General features: G+C 41.0%; 1 protein-coding gene and 2 non-coding genes across 3 annotated transcripts in view; 1 reads left to right on the top strand and 2 right to left on the bottom strand.

The window, feature by feature from the left end:
* LOC126101418 (chondroadherin-like protein) overlaps positions 1 to 19,678 on the bottom strand; it is a gene marked incomplete at its 3' end in the record, with an annotated part of 212,176 nt that overhangs the window by 30,206 nt on the left and 162,292 nt on the right. The window lies entirely within an intron of this gene.
* Positions 18,368 to 18,459, bottom strand: Trnai-uau (transfer RNA isoleucine (anticodon UAU)). Its single transcript is given in 2 exon segments — positions 18,368 to 18,403; positions 18,422 to 18,459. It is a non-coding gene; the product is annotated as a tRNA-Ile (tRNA).
* Positions 18,869 to 18,941, top strand: Trnar-acg (transfer RNA arginine (anticodon ACG)). The gene has a single exon. It is a non-coding gene; the product is annotated as a tRNA-Arg (tRNA).

Here is a 19,678-nt window from a genome sequence, read left to right on the forward strand (position 1 = left end):
AGAACTTGAATGCACCTCGTGGTTGGGTCAACAGGTGAACGTGAAGACGTAAGCTGAGGGGCTCCATATTCAACAATGTATGGAGAAAGGTGTGCTCCGAAACACCTGTGCGTGCAGCAACATTGTGCTCTTTCGGCAGATACGCCACAGATCACCATCTGTCCCACTTTACATTTAGCTCCTAGTGTTAGTGTCACTGCTCTACCTCTTTCCGTAGATGCTCACCACAGCAGCACGTGAACATTCAACCAGCTTCACCGTTTTCGAGATACTCGTTCACATGCTCTGCGTAATAATGATAATTTGCCCTTTGTCAAAGTCACTTATCTGAATGGATTTCCGAATTTGCAGCCCGTACTTTCGCTATGGTGATTCCCCCTGCGTGTCTGCTCCGCTTACATACGTGCCCGCGACGCAACGAAAAATAATAAAGGCTGAACTGAAGATTTGACCCAGTCTGATTACTCCCTAAAGCAGACATTAGGATCTCTTAATGGACTTTAACATATAAATTACAACCTAAACATAAATGAATGATTAAGGCAACTAACACTACTAAATCAGAAACGTTGTTCCTGCTTATACAGGATGTTACAAAAAGGTACGGCCGAACTTTCAGGAAACATTCCTCACACACAAATAAAGAAAAGATGTTATGTGGACATGTGTCCGGAAACGCTTAATTTCCATGTTAGTGCTCATTTTAGTTTCGTCAGTATGTACTGTACTTCCTCGATTCACCGCCATGATTTCATACGGGATACTCTACCTGTGCTGCTAGAACATGTGCCTTTACAAGTACGACACAACATGTGGTTCATGCACGATGGAGCTCCTGCACATTTCAGTCGAAGTGTTCGTACGCTTCTCAACAACAGATTCGGTGACCGATGGATTGGTAGATTCCAATCCAATTCCATGGCCTCCACGCTCTCCTGACCTCAACCCTCTTGACTTTCATTTATGGGGGCATTTGAAAGCTCTTGTGTACGCAACCCCGGTACCAAATGTAGAGACTCTTCGTGCTCGTATTGTGGACGGCTGTGATACAATACTCCATTCTCCAGGGCTGCATCAGCACATCACTGATTCCATGCGACGGAGGGTGGATGCATGTATCCTCGCTAACGGAGGACATTTTGAACATTTCCTGTAGCAAAGTGTTTGAAGTCACGCTGGTACGTTCTGTTGCTGTGTGTTTCCATTCCATGATTAATGTGATTTGAAGAGAAGTAATAAAATGAGCTCTAACATGGAAAGTAAGCGTTTCCGAACACATATCCACATAACATATTTTCTTTCTTTGTGTGTGAGGAATGCTTCCTGAAACTTTGGCCGTACCTTTTTGAAACACCCTGTATATTTATTGTAGATTAAAAAAAAACCTTTATTTTACAAAGTTTACATTTCCTGAGTAAAATTACTAATCAATTGCCCAACTCTGTCCCTTATTATGACTGCGCGACTTAATATTAGTAACGCGAAACGACTGGCATCATCCACGTACCGAACACTAGAAGACACTACTTTCAAAGATGATCTACGGTGGTGTTGAACCTCAGTGGAAATAAACTCACGTGATCACAGCTGTTTAGCTTTTATAGCCCTGCCGGCCGGTGTGGCCAAGCGGTTAAAGGCGCTACGGTCGCAGGTTCGATTCCTGCCTCGGGCATGGATGTGTGTGATGTCCTTAGGTTAGTTAGGTTTAAGTAGTTCTAAGTTCTAGGGGACTGATGACCTTAGAAGTTAAGTCCCATAGTGCTCAGAGCCATTTGAACCATTTTTTTTTATAGCCCTAATAAGCCGAAGCAATTTGCGATATCACCGTATGTGTTGCGTCCGGTGCGTCGAAGTGATGGAAGAACTTCAGCCACAAATAAACTCTTTCAAACACTAGGCCGGCAGAATGTGGTCCTCTGACTAATATACCCTAATACTGTCTTCTCCTCCCTGTGTTCTGCAGACAAAAACGCGGACACCCAGCCACAAGGACGGAGTTCAGATAACGTCTCAACCTAAGTATAGGCAGAGGAAGTGCTCTCAATTACTGAATGCTGCATACTCAATAACGACTTTCAACCTGGAGGTGAAGTCCAGAATCGTATAGGTTCGCAACAGTAGAGTGCCTGACTGTTCTCAATATAAACTCCACTGACAGCAAAGACAGCAATTCCGTCTGTACCAGCAAAGCTGATACCGAGCGACCGCAACACACGGGCGCTCACAACGGAAGACCTCGTCTCTCCAGCGCTGGCTTCCCAGCAAGGCTCGGCTCCCCGCCCTCGTAATTCCAAAAACGAATATATTCTCGAAGCCACGGAATATTCTCCCTCCCTACAGATTCTTCCGAACGCCGACAAAACACATTTTAGTCTTTTCTCATCTAGTTCGGAAAGTTTGCGAGGAAAAACATATACTCGTACAACGGTACGCTTAGGAGTAAAAATCCTTGGAAATAACCCAGCCTGCGTGGTTTCTGAGGTGACGCTTTCTCGTTCCTCTCAGCTGCATCCAAGATTTTCGTAGTTTCCGAAGTATAATCCTTCCCGAGCTACTACAGCATCATCCAGTCGCGACTCTATTGTGCCCCAGCATTCAGGTGTCCCAACGTCCGTCTTGCTATTTCCTGTGTTTAAGCAGGACCACCACATCCGTGTGGGCGTTCCACCCAGGGCTTGCGTTGCGCCTGCCGTCTCATTTCCACTTTCACTCCAACCTCTACTAGCATGACAATAAAAGACACTCCGTCACCTTTCATGCTATAAGTGTTAACAATTATCTACAAGGCGTACATGACAATCTCAGTCTCCTTTATATAGGGTGGTCCATTGATAGTGACCTGGCCAAATATCTCACGAAATAAGCATCAAACGAAGAATCTACAAAGAACGAAACTCGTCTAGCTTGAAGGGGGAAACCAAATGACGCTGCCATAGGTCAAACGGTTATCAACTGCGTTTTTTTTAAATAGGAACCCCCATTTTTATTACATATTCGTGTAGTACGTAAAGAAATATGAATGTTTTAGTTGGACCACTTTTTTCGCTTTGTCACAAACGTATAAGTACGTGGTATCACGTAACATTCCATCAGTGCGGACGGTATTTGCTTCGTGATACATTACCCGTGTTAAAATGGACCGTTTACCAATTTCGGGAAAGGTCGATATCGTGTTGATGTGTGGCTATTGTGATCAAAATGCCCAACGGGCGTGTGCTATGTATGCTGCTCGGTATCCTGGACGACATCATCCAAATGTCCGGACCGTTCGCCGGATAATTGCGTTATTTAAGGAAACAGGAAGTGTTCAGCCACATGTGAAACGTCAACCACAACCTGCAACAAATCATGATGCCCAAGTAGGTGTTTTGGCTACTGTCGCGGCTGATCAGCACATCAGTAGCAGACAAACTGCGCGAGAATCGGGAATCTCATAAACGTCGGTGTTGATATTTCTATGCACCAGGAATTGCATGGCGACGACTTTGAACGTCGTGTACAGTTCCGCCACTGGACACAAGAGAAATTACAGGACGATGACAGATTTTTTTGCACGCGCTCCATTTAGCGACGAAGCGTCATTCACCAACAGCGGTAACGTAAACCGGCATAATGTGCACTATTGGGCAACGGAAAATCCACGATGGCTGCGACAAGTGGGACATCAGCGACCTTGGCGGGTTAATGTATGGTGCGGCATTATGAGAGGAAGGATAACTGCCCCCATTTTATCAATGGCTTCTAAATGGTGCAATGTATGCTCATTTCCTACGTAATGTTGTACCGATGTTACTACAAGATGTTTCACTGGATGACAGAATGGCGACGTACTTCCAACATGACGGATGTTCGGCACATAGCTAGCGTGCGGTTGAAGCGGTATTGAATAGCATATTTCATGACAGGTGGATTGGTCGTCAAAACACCATACCATGGCCCGCACGTTCACCGGATCTGACGTCCCCGGATTTCTTTCTGTGGGGAAAGTTGAAGGATATTTGCTATCGTGATCCACCGACAACGCTTGACAACATGCGTCAGCGCATTGTCAATGCATGTGCGAACATTACGGAAGGCGAACTACTCGCTGTTGAGAGGAATGTCGTTACACGTATTGCCAAATGCATTGAGGTTGACGGACATCATTCTGAGCATTTATTGCATTAATGTGGTATTTACAGGTAATCACGCTGTAACAGCATGCGTTCTCAGAAATGATAAGTTCACAAAGGTACATGTATCACATTGGAACAACCGAAATAAAATGTTCAAACGTACCTACGTTCTGTATTTTAATTGAAAAAACCTACCTGTTACCAGCTGTTCGTCTAGAATTGTGAGCCGTATGTTTGTGACTATTACAGCGGCATCTATCACAAAGCGAAAAAAGTGGTCCAACTAAAACATTAATATTTCTTTACGTACTACACGTATATGTAATAAAAATGGAGGTTGCTATTTAAAAAAAACGCAGTTGATATCCGTTTGACTTATGGCAGCGCCATCTAGCGGGCCAACCATAGCGCCATCTGGTTTCCCCCTTCAAGCTAGACGAGTTTCGTTCTTTGTAGTTTTTTCGTTTGACACTTATTTCGTGAAATTTTTGGGCCGGTCACGATCAATGGACCACCCTGTATATTCATATATACGATTTACAACCCATCGTATGATACTTAATTGTGTTTGTGGATCATGGAAAAGTATGTGGATGGGTGCTTGTAAGGTGCAGAAATATAGCCACCTTACAAGCTTTGAACTAAGTCCCAGTGAGCGGCGAAGACGTGTCTGCGGTAGGAGACCACCCTGACAGCCGCGCGCCCTGGTGCCCGGCAACCACCACTGATGCTCTGGGGCTCCAGTTCATAGCAGGACCGCCTTGGTTCTCATCTGCGTCACCCTTACAGCACAGCGGTACGTCGACGATACTCTACAGCCACCCTGGGCTTACATTTCAGCAAGATAACCCCCTTCCGCACTCGACGAAGTTTCTATTGCTTGTCTCCGTGCTTGCCGAACCTTACCTCGGCCAGTTTTATAACCTAAGAATTTTTTTTAGCATGGCTTTGCAGTCGAATAGTAAAAATGGTAAAAGTGTACTTTTTTTAAAATTTACTTGAAAATTAAGATGTGTCATAAAGTCCGTAGCGTCTTGTAGTTCGTAAAATGTGATATTAAAACAGGTAGCAATAACATAGTGAACACAAGAATATATAACAAGTTAATTAACCGAACAAGCATATATCTGTTAAACGAGACTCTCAGATAAATAAATGCCTTGTATTATCGAGTTGCAACATATTTGCAATAACGTTCCACAGCGATCAAGGAAATATTTATGTTACTATAAATCCTGTCACGGACCACAAAACTTTAGTAATCTGGTAATTAATTTCGGTCACCGACGACCGTCTTCAGACCTGAGTCACTGCACATATACAGCGTTACAATTATTGAACGATATGAAATAAAATTGTCATAATTTCTGAACGGTTAGCACTAGGACGTTTAAACTGCACGATTGGCCGCGGTGCATGATGGGAATTAGTATGCGCATGCACGGTTCAGTTTAGTGACGAAGCCTGCTTTCATTTGGATGGGTTCGTCAATAAGCAAAATCGCCACATCTGGGGGACTGAGAATCCGAATTTCGCGATCGAGAAGTCTCTTCACCCTCAACGGGTGACTGTGGTGTGCAATGTCCAGTCACAGAATAATCGGTGCCATATTCCTTGATGGACGTGAAGGTTTTGAAAGATTATTTCATCCTCAATATCCAAAGTGACCCTGATTTCGATCCGGAGCGGGAAGGAGCGCCTGGTCCCCGGCACGAATCCGCCCGGCGGACTTGTGTCGAGGTCCGGTGAGCCGGCCAGTCTATGGATGGTGGCCGAGCGGTTCTAGGCGCTACAGTCTGGAACCGCGGACCGCTACAGTCGCAGGTTCGAATCCTGCCTCGGGCATGGATGTGTGTGATGTCCTTAAGTTAGTTAGGTTTAACTAGTTCTAAGTTCTAGGGGACTGATGACCTCAGAAATTAAGTCCCATAGTGCTCAGAGCCATTTGAACCCTGATTTCGACAAGATGTGGTTCATGCAAGACGGAGCTCGACCCCATCGAAGCAGAAGAGTGTTTGATGTCCTGCAGGAGCACTTTGAGGACCGCATTCTTTGGCGCACCCAAAGGCCACTGGGATGGCCCTAGATTGGTCGTCCTATTCTCCGGATCTGAACACGTGCGACTCCCTTTTATGAGGCTATACTAAAGACAAGGTGTACAGCAATAGCCCCATAACCATTGCTGAGCTGAAAACAGTTATTCAGGAGGTCATCGACACCATCCATGATCTGACACTTCAGAGGGTCATGAAGAATTTCGCTATTCGTCTGCGCTGCGTGGCAAGGCATATCGAATATGTCATAACCTAAATCCGAATATCTGTAGTGACTTTTACATATTGACTAAAGTGCTTGTAACTAATTTAACTTTTTTTCACATAGTTCGATGATGCTGTAATTTACCGTCTAGTGAGGTCATCCAAATACCAGTATCAGTTGCAAAGCGATTTAGAAAAGGTTGATGTATGGTGTGGCAGGTGGCAGTTGACGATAAATAACGAAAAGTGTGAGGTGATCCACATGAGTTCCAAAAGAAATCCGTTGGATTTCGATTACTCGATAAATAGTACAATTCTCAAGGCTGTCAATTCAACTAAGTACCTGGGTGTTAAAATTACGAACAACTTCAGTTGGAAAGACCACATAGATAATATTGTGGGGAAGGCGAGCCAAAGATTGCGTTTCATTGGCAGGACACTTAGAAGATGCAACAAGTCCACTAAAGAGACAGTTTACACTACACTCGTTCGTCCTCTGTTAGAATATTGCTGCGCGGTGTGGGATCCTTACCAGGTGGGATTGACGGAAGACATCGAAAGGGTGCAAAAAAGGGCAGCTCGTTTTGTATTATCACGTAATAGGGAAGAGAGTGTGGCAGATATGATATGCGAGTTGGAAGTCATTAAAGCAAAGACGTTTTTCGTCGCGGCGAGATCTATTTACGAAATTTCAGTCACCAACTTTCTCTTCCGAATGCGAAAATATTTTGTTGAGCCCAACGTACATAGATAGGAACGATCATCAAAATAAAATAAGAGAAATCAGAGCTCTAACAGAAAGGTTTAGGTGTTCGTTTTTCCCGCGCGCTGTTCGGGAGTGGAATGGTAGGGAGATAGTATGACTGTGGTTCGATGAACCCTCTGCCAAGCACTTAAATGTGAATTGCAGAGTAATCATGTAGATGTAGATGCGGTTCATTAATTAATTGCCACCCAGTCACACTCACCCAAAAAAATTCTGCACCATGGACATCATTAGGCCCTATATGTTGACGATTTAAAGACAAGATGTAAACCGGACTTTCTCAGTTTTGAAGATAGTGATCGTTGACCGAAATTAATTATCTGATTAAGAAAAATTTGTGGCCGTGATTAGATCAATAATAAAATAAATGATTGTGTTAACGTAATAGAGGAAAAGCATCTGAACAAATTGTTCGATCTTTCCCCAAGAATAAAACTAGAATAACTTTCTTTATTGGTAATCAACTTTGAGAGAAAATACGGCGTAACGAAAGAGTGTTCATAACAAATACACGAAGTCGGCCGATAAGATAAAATGTGGCTCTTGTTCTAAATTATACGTACGCTAAACAGGTAGATCTTTCGATGCCTGTTTGATAGAACATTGTAACACAAGCAGTAATAAGACACTTCATGGTTCTCTTTTTAGAAAATGCGGGCATAAAGTAGGACGCATGATCAACATCTAGATATGCCATTAAATTACTAAAGAAAGCTGTCTGGAACAGCTTCAAATTTGTAGTGAGTTTTTCAATTTACCCAGATCAGCTGTTTAATGAACAAAGCAATTTCCGTGACTAAGCCCTACTTGAAATATTTGAAGTCCTGTGTCTTATTTTTTACTTTGTTGTGGTTCTTTTGTTGCCATCTCTCTTTTTGGTTTAATACTATATGAATTTAAAAGTCATTCCATACTACTGACTGCTTTGTGTACACTTGTGGTCATCGGTGAGCACTTCGTCACTCACGGACCACGTCTGTGGCCGCTACCTTACCTGACTAATTGTCCGCAGCTCGTGGTCGTGCGGTAGCGTTCTCGCTTCCCGCGCCCGGGTTCCCGGGTTCGATTCCCGGCGGGGTCAGGGATTTTCTCTGCCTCGTGATGACTGGGTGTTGTGTGATGTCCTTAGCTTAGTTAGGTTTAAGTGGTTCTAAGTTCTAGGGGACTGATGACCATAGATGTTAAGTCCCATAGTGCTTAGAGCCATTTCTTTTACCTGACTTAATTGTTTTGTTATTTGTTTACTACGAATTTTCACTTTGGGAAGGCCATATCTAAAAATCAATCTTATATTTTAATTTTTGAATTCTATATTTGTGATTTAAAAGCTATTTATGCTATTCCGTAATTAACTGTAGCCATTACTTCAAACAATCAGAGAGCAGTTGTCATATGTTTACCTTGTGGTCCCCACCCGACATGTTCAGCTATACTAGACGAGTTACTACGAAAAGCATTAAGTTGCGTCGAACAGTGAATAGAGGTTAGTCTGATTTTATTATTTAGTTACTTCGCATTTCACTGCCCCCATTTTTATTTCTTCTTTAAACGAATTGTCTGTCGATGACTTGTTAAGAAGTAGAAACCGGTTATGGAACATGTTCCGTCCATGAGGCCGATAAATATAATAAAACATTTACGTTTACAAGACAATTACTCTGTTCGCATGAGGCAGCATGTCCAATTGTGTAGGTATTACTTTGCTTTCTTCTTTACATCTTCTTTGGCTGAGCAAGCACCACCAGCTAAGTTCAGAGGCGTGCGGGTCTTTGTTGAGTCAAGAATAAGCGAGCGGCAGTGTTCAAAAGCGACATCTGACTCGCGTAGTAAAATGAGGCAGTGTATCAATGCGCGACAGGTGCAGCTGTAGTGCGCTATGGAGCTAGTAGTTTACTTCTGGAGTGATAAACTTAGTGCATTCAGTGTTGGATGTTGTTCATCGATCGGAAACTACATTCAAACTGCCCAATTTGTTGAGATGCAGTGCAGCTGTGAGTGTCACGGCGGAAAATGCATCCTGGTTACTGCATGGCAAGGTTGCTTGGTTTTAGATATACCTGTAGTTATAAGACGGAGGGAAACGAAAGAAAGGAATTCAACATCTTTTTCTTCTAACGTTCTGGAGCCAACACTCCACAACTACCCGCATTTCATTTAACCATATTGATTTGTGAATTTGAATTTGTAAAATTCAATGCAGACAATAATTCGAAAGAGGCTTTGGCTCGTACCTTCTGTGGCCATCTTATTAGTGCTGGCTGTCATTGCATGCTAGACGTGAAAGGGTTATAGTATGCACACTAAATTTTCTCTTTCCTGCAACTGTTTACGGAAGCAGTGACTTGCTTAGCGATAAGTCCAAGTGTAGCTCATTCAGTGAACTAGGCACTTGGATTTTTACGCAAATCTGAAACAAGTAAGTAAAGGTTTCATCTCGTCATATGACGAGAACGAAAACTTTAATTACATAAGTTTGCCATTGTTAATTTGTAAGCGTAAAACTTGGATGGCCTTGTAATAATTGTTCACATTGTAAGAGTAATGTGAATGTCAAGGGAAAATGACTAAATAATTATTAGTGAAGCCAGTTTTCACATGGAACACTTTTATATTTGCTTGTTAACAGTTAAGTTGTACTCCCTTTTCATTCTGCCCTCAAAACCCTGTGATATTTTTGATAGACGATGTGCAGTTTTGTGTTATTTGTTCAATTTTTCCATCTTTTAATTTTCTAGCCCATAATAAGTAAAAGTCGATGGTAGTCCTCCGGTACTGTTGTTTTAAAATACTTGCTTGAAAAATGTGGGTTGACCGAAGCGTCCGATCCCATGTGTCGGCTTTGACCCGTGACGTAACGCTGTTGTGGTGTGTGACGTCACGACGGCGCGGAATTTAGTTTGTGAGAGTGGTGTGTTTGTAGGTGTCGTTTCGATGCGATCAGTGGTGCTCTCTGGTGGTGTGTTAGGTGACGTTTTTGGGTTAGTTTGCGAGTGTGGCGTCATGTGTGAATTTTGGTAAATTGCTTTTTTTTATGTCTTTGGGTAGGTATGGATATGCTTGACGGGGGTCAACAGTTTTCGGTTGTCGGCTATGATGGGGGACAGTACGTTGTCTCTAATGAAATTTCTTCAACTATTCGGTTTTTTGGATGAAGTCGTGAAGTGTTCAGTATGTCATGAAGAAATGGGGCTTACTTAAAGTTCCGGCGTCTCGGGCCAGGGACGGCTGTATGTGGAGATATCGTAAGGATAACAGGTCAAGGGAAGTGTTCGATCCCAATTTATGCGATCGGGAGCTGCTGTTGAGCTATATAGGTCAAGGGAAGGGTCCGATTCCAGATGATATTGTGTTTAGTGGTATTGGTAAGTTTTGTGATGCCTGTTTTTTTTTCGTCGTTTTGCTTGTGTTTATATTTAGTTTTTTCCCACCCAAAAACCCCCTATTTACCGCGCTTGTCCTGTTAGTGTCATTAGGCATTTTGTGGAACGCGCGTGTGCGTGTGCGTGTGTTTTCGATGTAATTTCGTCCTCATAATGTGTACGTAACGACTTTATATGCGCCATATTGGAATCGTGGTTTATGGTCGCTTCCGCCATATTTGTGACGTCATGGGTCAAAGCAGACGGGCGGGATCGGACGCTTCCGCATTTCCAAAAATATTTTTAAGAAACTGTGACGTTCGTGATTGCAGTCGGTGTTTTTTACTCAGTACTGCCTGCGCCGTCGCGTTTTCATAGCGTTGCTGGAATGTTCCTCAGAGCTCCAGCGTTATCCAGGTGGCAGAACAATGTCAGAAGCACAGTGCAGCGATTCTAAATAAGCCGTGGGAACTTACTTATGTATATATGGATGCGAACTGTCTTTAGACGATGTTCGACCGTCTGAACTGAGATAGATGCCAGGAATGAGGTAGAGTCAAAGACGGAAAAGTGATGCTTATAATTTTCTCAGAAAGTTATTATTGAATTCACTATGTACACATAAGTGTGCGTGTTAATTAGAAAGGACTTGCTGTAAAGTGGAACATTGTTCTTAAAAGAACAGCTTTTGTCTAAGCTTAATTTCACTCAAATGTCACCAGTTACTTAAATCATTCACATGATTCTAAACAACCTCTCATCAAGAGAGAGGTTCATTACTGCAGATTACCCCTCCCCATCCTCACCCCTCGGATGTGAGTACATACTGTGGTCTACGGCTACCTCCGTACTCCTCAGTACGTAAAACATAGAATTTTAATTGTATCATACGTTTGTTCCTGCTTGCTAAATTCTCGAACGCAGAGTTACAGGAATATTAACCATCTGGTTTTTTTATTTATTATTTTTTTTTTATTTCGTCTTCACTGTATCTACGGGACAAATTTTCAAGGGCCTGGCAACCTGTAACTGGAGAAGTGCGTTCTTGAGTGATTGTGAAGATAACGAATGTAGTGTCAGCTGTTTGTTGCGCAGTAAAAGATCAACAGGTTGCTGCGACTGATTGTGGTAATTCAGATGAGAATATCTAAGACTGCTGTCGTCAGCCACAGAAATAACATTTTAAATTACTGAAAATTATTCCTATGGCTGCGTAATTACGCATACATTGACGTGAATTTTGTCGAATGACAATTTTACTGTAACCGCGATATATGAAATGTATTCGAAAGCGCAACTGTCGTACCACCAAAAGCTCACAAGACGTTTGAAATAACAATAGAAACCTTTTGCGGCACCCAGGTTCGGAGCTGAGGGAGACGGAGAACCAAATCATGTTTTATGCAGGGTTGAGGAGGAGACTAGGGACAAGTCCTCATAAAATAACTCAGAACCACTTAAAAACCAATGTTTATTAATCACCAAATTACTAATGCTACGCTGTCATTTTGCTGGCACGTAGGTAAGTTTTAAATAGATCTGAATACTTTCTGTATTAACGTTATTAGTACTTTGACATTTGCTGGCAGCTCGTTGGGCAAAAAAGCTCAAAAATGACATCGCGGTGGTCGTGGACGCTCATTGAGTAAAACATCCCATTACATGGATTGATAAATGCTCACAGTCAGTCGGTTCCAACCTAACTACTCCGGGCTTCCCTATAAACGTCGGCTGTGATTTACGGCACCTTCTCATGAACAACCTTAACTACAATTAATCATAGATGACTACCGGATTATTTTATTTACAGTCCTGGGTATACATGGCCTCTTTTCTTGTCTCTCATTTGTTCCCTAAAACTGTACGAGAAACCGGCACGTTACTGCCCATGTACCATAGAGAAAAAACACTTTCACATATTGCCTGCAATTTTAACATTCCGTTAACAATGCTGCAGTTACCGTCAAAAATCCGTTAAAATATTTTTTCCGCGAATAAAATCCGTCAGGATAAAAAGGCAGCAGATATAAATTTTTACTGATTTTATTTATTCATCTCACATATAACACTCAAACGTTATACAGCTAAATCTAAATCGTCTCTTTCAGTACTGGAATCTTGGTTGTCAGTGGTAGCTGTAGATGTCGGAAGCTTATAACTTTACACTGTTGCAACCATATGTATTACTTTGAGGTAATTCGTATGAATAACAAGTTTAGCCTCTTCGTTTTGGCACCAACAGTATATTTAAAATTACATTACCATATTTATCTTCACTGTATTTCTAAGTTAAGATTTTTATTGCATACATTACAGTAAAAATCCTTTAGACTTAAGCATTCGAATAAGGTAAAAAGTGGAAAAAGCAAAACCAGAACCACACAATTCCTTGAAGGGATTTTTGCGAGTTGCGTTTTCATACTCTACCTCTCCCCACACTGTAAAGTTCGTGTTAAATTGCAATCCTATTCGTTACTTGAATATTTCAAATGGAACACCAGAGGAGTTACAGATTCTTCGTGAACCTTCGGTAAATTTTTATAAGTCATCAAATTGATGCAAGTCATTTTAGCAGATAATCGAACGAACACATGAAAAGCTCAAAGAAAACTAACTTCACCATTTTATAATTGATACAATCCGAACCAAAGGTAGTATTCTGCGTCCAAATAATTTGCAACACTTAACTGTTAGGGGTCAATGTTTGGACGACGTATGACCACTTTAGAGACCAAAATCCCGATTAGTGTTGATAAATCTGGTTTACATGGATCAGTATTTTTGGCTTCAAACTTTTTGTTGAATCTTTGGAGCTCTTCTAGTATAGGGCACAAAATGAAAATAAAGCCATATTGCTCCCACCTTTGTACAAATTATACAATAATTTAGCAATATAGTTTCAAGTTAGGTATTTATAAATGTCTTTAGTTCATTCCACTGATTTTAAAATCATTCTACAGTCAAACATACGGCCAGCCACGTGTTTCATAGGGTCTAACGATTTTTTAACAGGGCGTGACCTTCATTAATCGTTCTGAGTTCTTCATAGTCAATCTGCCGAACCTATGACGCAGCGAAACTGTCTCGGAAAACAAATTCAAAATTCCGTAAGGTCCCATTAAGGCGTGGGAGACAGCAACATGAATGGAGTGGCACAAGCATCGAACAAGGACCAGTCCTGCGATGTCTTTTTAGTCTTCCATGTACATCATTAGTTACTTCGGTCATAAAACACTCTTGAATGTTCCGAAGCCTATAATAATTTTTTAGTCCAAATCAAATTCCTCCAAGGTGACCTTAAGTGCGTAAACAATATCGTCTGCAGTACATTCGGTTAATGTTGGGAACTTTAAAAATGTGTAATTTATTACTAAAATGCCAATAATCAGTAACTTTTTGGCACATTGGTTTTTACAATTTGCAGCTCTTAACATGCTTTGGTGAAATTACATAAGCTTTCAGATCTAAATATTTGTTATTGTTACTCACTATACAGTGCCAAAATTTGTACTGTGGAAATTATTCACCAAACCTATCTTATGTTTTAAGAATCCAATCCCTAAGTAGTTCATCTTAGAGCCTCTCATTGCGAAACGTGCCCTCATATCATACATTACGCGTTTTTAACAGATAACGCAGCTAAGACACAAAGAACTGTAAGCTGTGACTTCACTATGTTCTGTTTAAAGACGCGACCACTGAACGCTTGTACGATTGTTGCTCGTTTAGAGTACTGTCGAACAAGTCTAATCGATCGTGAAATTGGCGACAGGCTATTTGCACTCAGCAGTGTTGCAAATGGACAAATTAACTGCGTTCTTGTATTTACTACAAAACTGAACATTGCGCTATCATGAGAAACCTTATTATTCAACAGTATTATACGTTGAAAGTGCAGCTGAAGGCAGAATTTTCAGTAAGAAAGAACGTAGTTTCCGTTAAGTTCGTCAGCCGTTAAAGAAAATTTCCCCTTTCATCATGATCTTGAAGCGTTAGGTCTAACGGAAAATCGGTTATATTGGCAGCACAGATTGTCTATTTGCTTTCTTCTACGGATCTTTGGCCAAGGTTTTTTTAGTGGTTTTCTAACGTTTACTCGGTTGGAAGATTCGCCGACCATTGTTGGCGTAGCACTGTAGTCGAGCCCGTTGCTGTAATGGTAACATCGAAGTAGTGCTTATTGTACTAGTTAGATAAACTACTTCAAGTGAACCCCATGGTTCATTATTAATGTCGAAGGACGAATAAATAAGAGCACGTAGAAAACCCTTAAACTGTTAAGTCAGAAAGCAAAATTAGTCTACAAAAAATTTAATGATTCTTAGGAACACAGTGTGCGTGTTTTTATACTGCGCTTTCACTAATCCTTGTTATTATCATGTGTAATTTTTGACGTGGTAGGTAAAGGGTACGAAGTGAAAGCACTGCGTTGTGAGCGCTGAGCAAGACGTCCTTTCCCCGCACTGCCCATCACCCTGCGGAGCTAAACCTTAACGTCGTTTTCAGTGAGTTATTGGTGTTTCACAAGTCACTAATTGCTAACACGTCTAAAAGAAAGTGCAAGTTCACTAAAGAATTACAAGAAAAGTATTCCCTTTTTACACGTAACAGGGATGAATTTGAACGTGAGTGTAGAGCCTAGAATATAATTTTAGACATGTTAGTTGCAGTGAATTCCACGAATTTGATAAACCGTTGAGAAGCGTTTGCTGTGCAGGAAAGTATTCTTGAGCTACGGTTAACCAGGAGCAAAATGCAGGAAACAATGACATACTTACTATAATTTTTTCTAAATGTAAAAATAGAGATACCTACTGGTTTTTCATGTTTCCATGACCTTCGAGCCCCATAGTTCAAAATGGTTCAAATGGCTCTGAGCACTATGGGACTTAACTTCTATCATCAGTCCTCTAGAACTTAGAACTAGTTAAACCTAACTAACGTAAGGACATCACACACATCCATGCCCGAGGAAGGAGAGCTTCTTTCACGCGCATCCTGACTTCCTGTGGGAAGGGGAAGCGAGAAGGGAAGATCGCTCCGAACAGTTCCTTTCCCGAAGCAGTTCATTTGATCTAGTTCGTTAATGGACTTACACATCCCCAGTCATTACCTTTGTGGTTGTCCCCATTTTAATGCAGCGGTCGTTCACTGCAGCACCGTTATGCAGGATCCGTTTATTTTTAGGCTTTCTTCTTTCTTGATAAGACTCGCGTCATGCCTGTGAATGGCATTCCCGAACAAAGGAAGCTCTTCTCCACAGCAAGAACATGCGCTCGTGGGTCGATTTTATGTCCTGTTTGGTCTCACAAAGCACGTGCTTCGCCACAACCTATTTCTCCATCTCAACCAGCCTCCAATACCGTTTTTAAATAAGTTACATAACACTGCAACCAGTCAGTTTTTTGAATGATTGTTTGATTCCATGAATCGGTTTTCGAACCTTTTCAGGTTCATCTGCCGATAGTTTCTGGAGGTACATCATCTGAAGATGAACCTGAAAAGGTTCGAAAACCGGTTATGGAATGAAACATAATTATTCAAAAAAGTGACTATTTGCAGTTTTATATCACTTATTGACATTCAATTAACAGTTGCGGGTTCTAAAATACCCGTAATGGATATGCTTAATACAGTGTGTGTTCGAATGGCCGGACAGTCGGTGCCAGGCAAACCATTTAAATTCATAAACGTGACAATAGCTTGATGAAGAAACCCTCAAGAGAAATAGATCCTGAATTCCCGTGCTACAGAGAACAAATTTTGCTGGCAACAGGGGGAGAACCACACTTGTAATCACCTTGAAAGTCCCCCTGAAGTTGGCGCAGCAAGTATAATTGTAATCTCGGACCACAGGCTCGACACCACTCTGCCGCCTGTAAAAGAAGGTGACACTGACAATGCCAGCCACTCGTGCAGGAGAAATGTCAGGAAAAAAATCATTAAACATAATGCCAGCCGAACACCTTTATATGTAAAATAAATACGCAATACGTCAACAAGTGACAACGGAAGCTTCAACAATCTGCAGATTACTGCCCCTATTTCAGACAAAATTTTCTTCTGTTTTTTCCAAGGCCTATATATGTGCCTAAAAATTTTTGTGTTGCTTTTCTTAAAAAGAAAAAAAAAAACACTTGCATTAGAAAAGTGAAACAATGATATACTTCATTGTGTGAAACATCGTGGCACACTTTCTCATGCTTTCTCATGTTTTGTTTTATTCGATTATCTTAAATTGTGCCATGTCAGTGAAAAGTTTTGCAATGTATTGTCATCAGAATCTAGTAATATTTTTGAGAAGTATCTTCCGACTAACTTTTCTGCAGTACGCAACACCGACGACTGCTTGATGACCTATATTTAGTTCTACCTCATATATTGGAGTTGTGTTAATAAAAATTGTGGTTCAGATTGTATTTCTGATTTCAATAAACTGGTTTTCCTGTTCTGAACAGTCGCATATCCTCCCCCCCCCCCCCTCCCCCATCTATTTATACTCTCCAGCTGTTCCACCGGAGTACATTACTGTATATGAACGACACATCTCCACATCTCAGAATGAACATTCCGTACCTTTGATCATTTTAGTGTTTTTGTGAAACGCACTGGGTTCGCCGAAATACTCGCCTCAGAGTTTTTTTTCCCCCCATTTTCCACAAACTGCACTCAACTATTCCTTAACATATTTCTTCTTATCCTCTGCAAAACACAGTATAGTATTTTGTATGAGAATTTCATTTTCACGCTTCCCGGTGTTTCCCAAAGTTTATAGTCCTTTCTTAGTCATACTCTTATACGTAACTTTAATAACTGAATTAATTCTCAAGATGTTTTTATCCCTCCTCTCTCAGTCGTCTTTAGAAAGTGGATTATAGTTACGGCCAAGTGGTCTGATCCAAAACCAACGGATAATGCAGACAATCCATTATCCAGAAAGGGTTACATAGCTCGTTTAAAATATTTGTGTATTGGGCACGCTATGGGATCTGCGTTTCCCGGTAAAGTTTCGCAAGTACCGGTACTCTACTGACAAAAAGGCAACAAGTTAGCGGTTGGAGAACTGGTAAGATGTGTGCTTCGCTTCCACAACTCGACTCGCAAATACGTCGATTAGAAAGTTATTTTAATCGTAGTGTAGTAGCGTTATGTGGTTTTCGTATCAACACACATGAAAAAACAAGAAAAACAAATTATGCTGTTAATACCGACATGTAGACCTACGTTCGAGTTAGTAACTCATTATATTTGTATAGGATATTTCAATCACTTTGCCGAGAAAGTTGAGAATCTTTGTTTCATAACCATTTCCGCCTTTGTTTGAGTGGTAGTTATTTAGCCGCATGTGTGCAGAGTTTAATTCCGAAGCTCATTTAGTGCCAGAAGTAGTAGTTTATGCACCCAGTTGTGAACAGTTCAGTGTTAGTATATTCTTCCAATTTGCAGTAATTTTACGTGAAAAACATCTTTCGCGTGCTAATAAATAAACTAAAATAAGTTATATATAGCATACCGAAGGCGTTTTTCTTGTAAACTACAGTCTGTATAAAAGAACTGCGAAAATGGCCACAACAAGGAAATTATTATGTATTTTAACTTCTAAAATTTTTTAAGAATACAATAAACTAACAAATCCACATTTTTCTCCTCCTTTCGGATACCATAAACATACCTTATTCCAGAGAAGCAACTGCAGTTTCAGTTATGAAGAAATGCGATACAGGTACAAGCATTCTGTTAGCATAAAAATGACAATTTGCCCTAGAAAGAAGTGAACGCACTTTTCAACAGTTAGGATCTGCATAATGTATCAAATTAATGGAACTGTTGGTTCATAAATAGTGAGCTATGTCAGCCGAAATAAAAGTATGCTCCAGGTGAGGCTCGAACTCACAACCCCGGCATTGCTCACGACCACTGTCTTATAAGTACCGTGCGCTAACCGATTGCGCCACTGGAGCTACGGCCTCAGCGTTTCCTCAGACTGGTAAAAGTCAAATCGCGACGAGTGTGACCGACATCAGTTGTTTATTGAATTATTATTATATTAACGGTCGTTTTTCCTTCGTTCTTACAAGGGAACTGTTTAATTACAGTCTACAAAATGTTGTATCCCCACCATCGCTGCTCTGATATAATGTTACGATCGTTAGTTGCCTGAAAGAGAAAGTGTTTCGCAGAAAGTGAAGCCGCCATCTTGTGTGCGAGCATCGCTGTTCGTGCGTGAAGTCAGACCCAACCTATGCATTTCATGTTGAGTGAATAATGAAACCAGCGAATAGCAGAAATACAAACATGCTATGCATAAATACAAGTATGCTAATATTTATGGATTCACTAATAGCGGTAGGTGAGCCAGTAAAATCGTGTGGCCCTGTGGCGCAATGGATAACGCGTCTGACTACGGATCAGAAGATTCCAGGTTCGAATCCTGGCAGGGTCGATTATTTTTATTGCACGGAAGTATAAGAAATTTGTAGTTCTATTTAGGATAGCGATAAATTTTAATCTCTAGATACATATTTCATGAATTTAATGAAGACTTTTTTCTAATTTCAACTTTTACGTCTTGTGCACTGGTCGGAAGGTGTAGGTGTACTTTGAATAAAAAGTGGAACTTCATGCATTGGTTTTTGAACTTCTAAAGAATGTAAATTTGTATTAAGACAGAAAGCTGCAGTCACATGAGTGATAGCTTAGTGACACATCTACATAGGAAATACTGTGCGAGGAACCTTGGCCCTGAAGTTGAGATTTTTATTAACAATCACAAGAGTCTGCTCTGTAGTGGGTAGTTCATTTGATAAATTTGGCACTTGCATCCACAGAGCATAGAAGTAAACAGTGGCTTTTGGGACTGTTTGAGACGGTAGTTGTGCTTTGTATGCTTCAGTCACTTTGTATCGACATTATCCAGCTTTAAAGTGTGCACAGAGCATAACTTAATCATAGCTAACACTTGGTTCAAGAATCATAAAAGAATGCTATATACATGGAAGAAGCCTGGAGATAATGACAGGTTTCAGATAGATTATAGAATGGTAAGACAGATTTAGGAACCAGGTTTTAAATTCTAAGACATTTCCAGGGGCAGATGTGGACTCTGACCACAATCTATTGGTTATGAACTGTAGACTAAAACTAAAGAAACTGCAAAAAGGTGGGAATTTAAGGAGATGG

Source organism: Schistocerca cancellata, chromosome 9 (assembly GCF_023864275.1).
Source record: "Schistocerca cancellata isolate TAMUIC-IGC-003103 chromosome 9, iqSchCanc2.1, whole genome shotgun sequence".
Classification (NCBI taxonomy): Eukaryota; Metazoa; Arthropoda; class Insecta; order Orthoptera; family Acrididae; genus Schistocerca; species Schistocerca cancellata.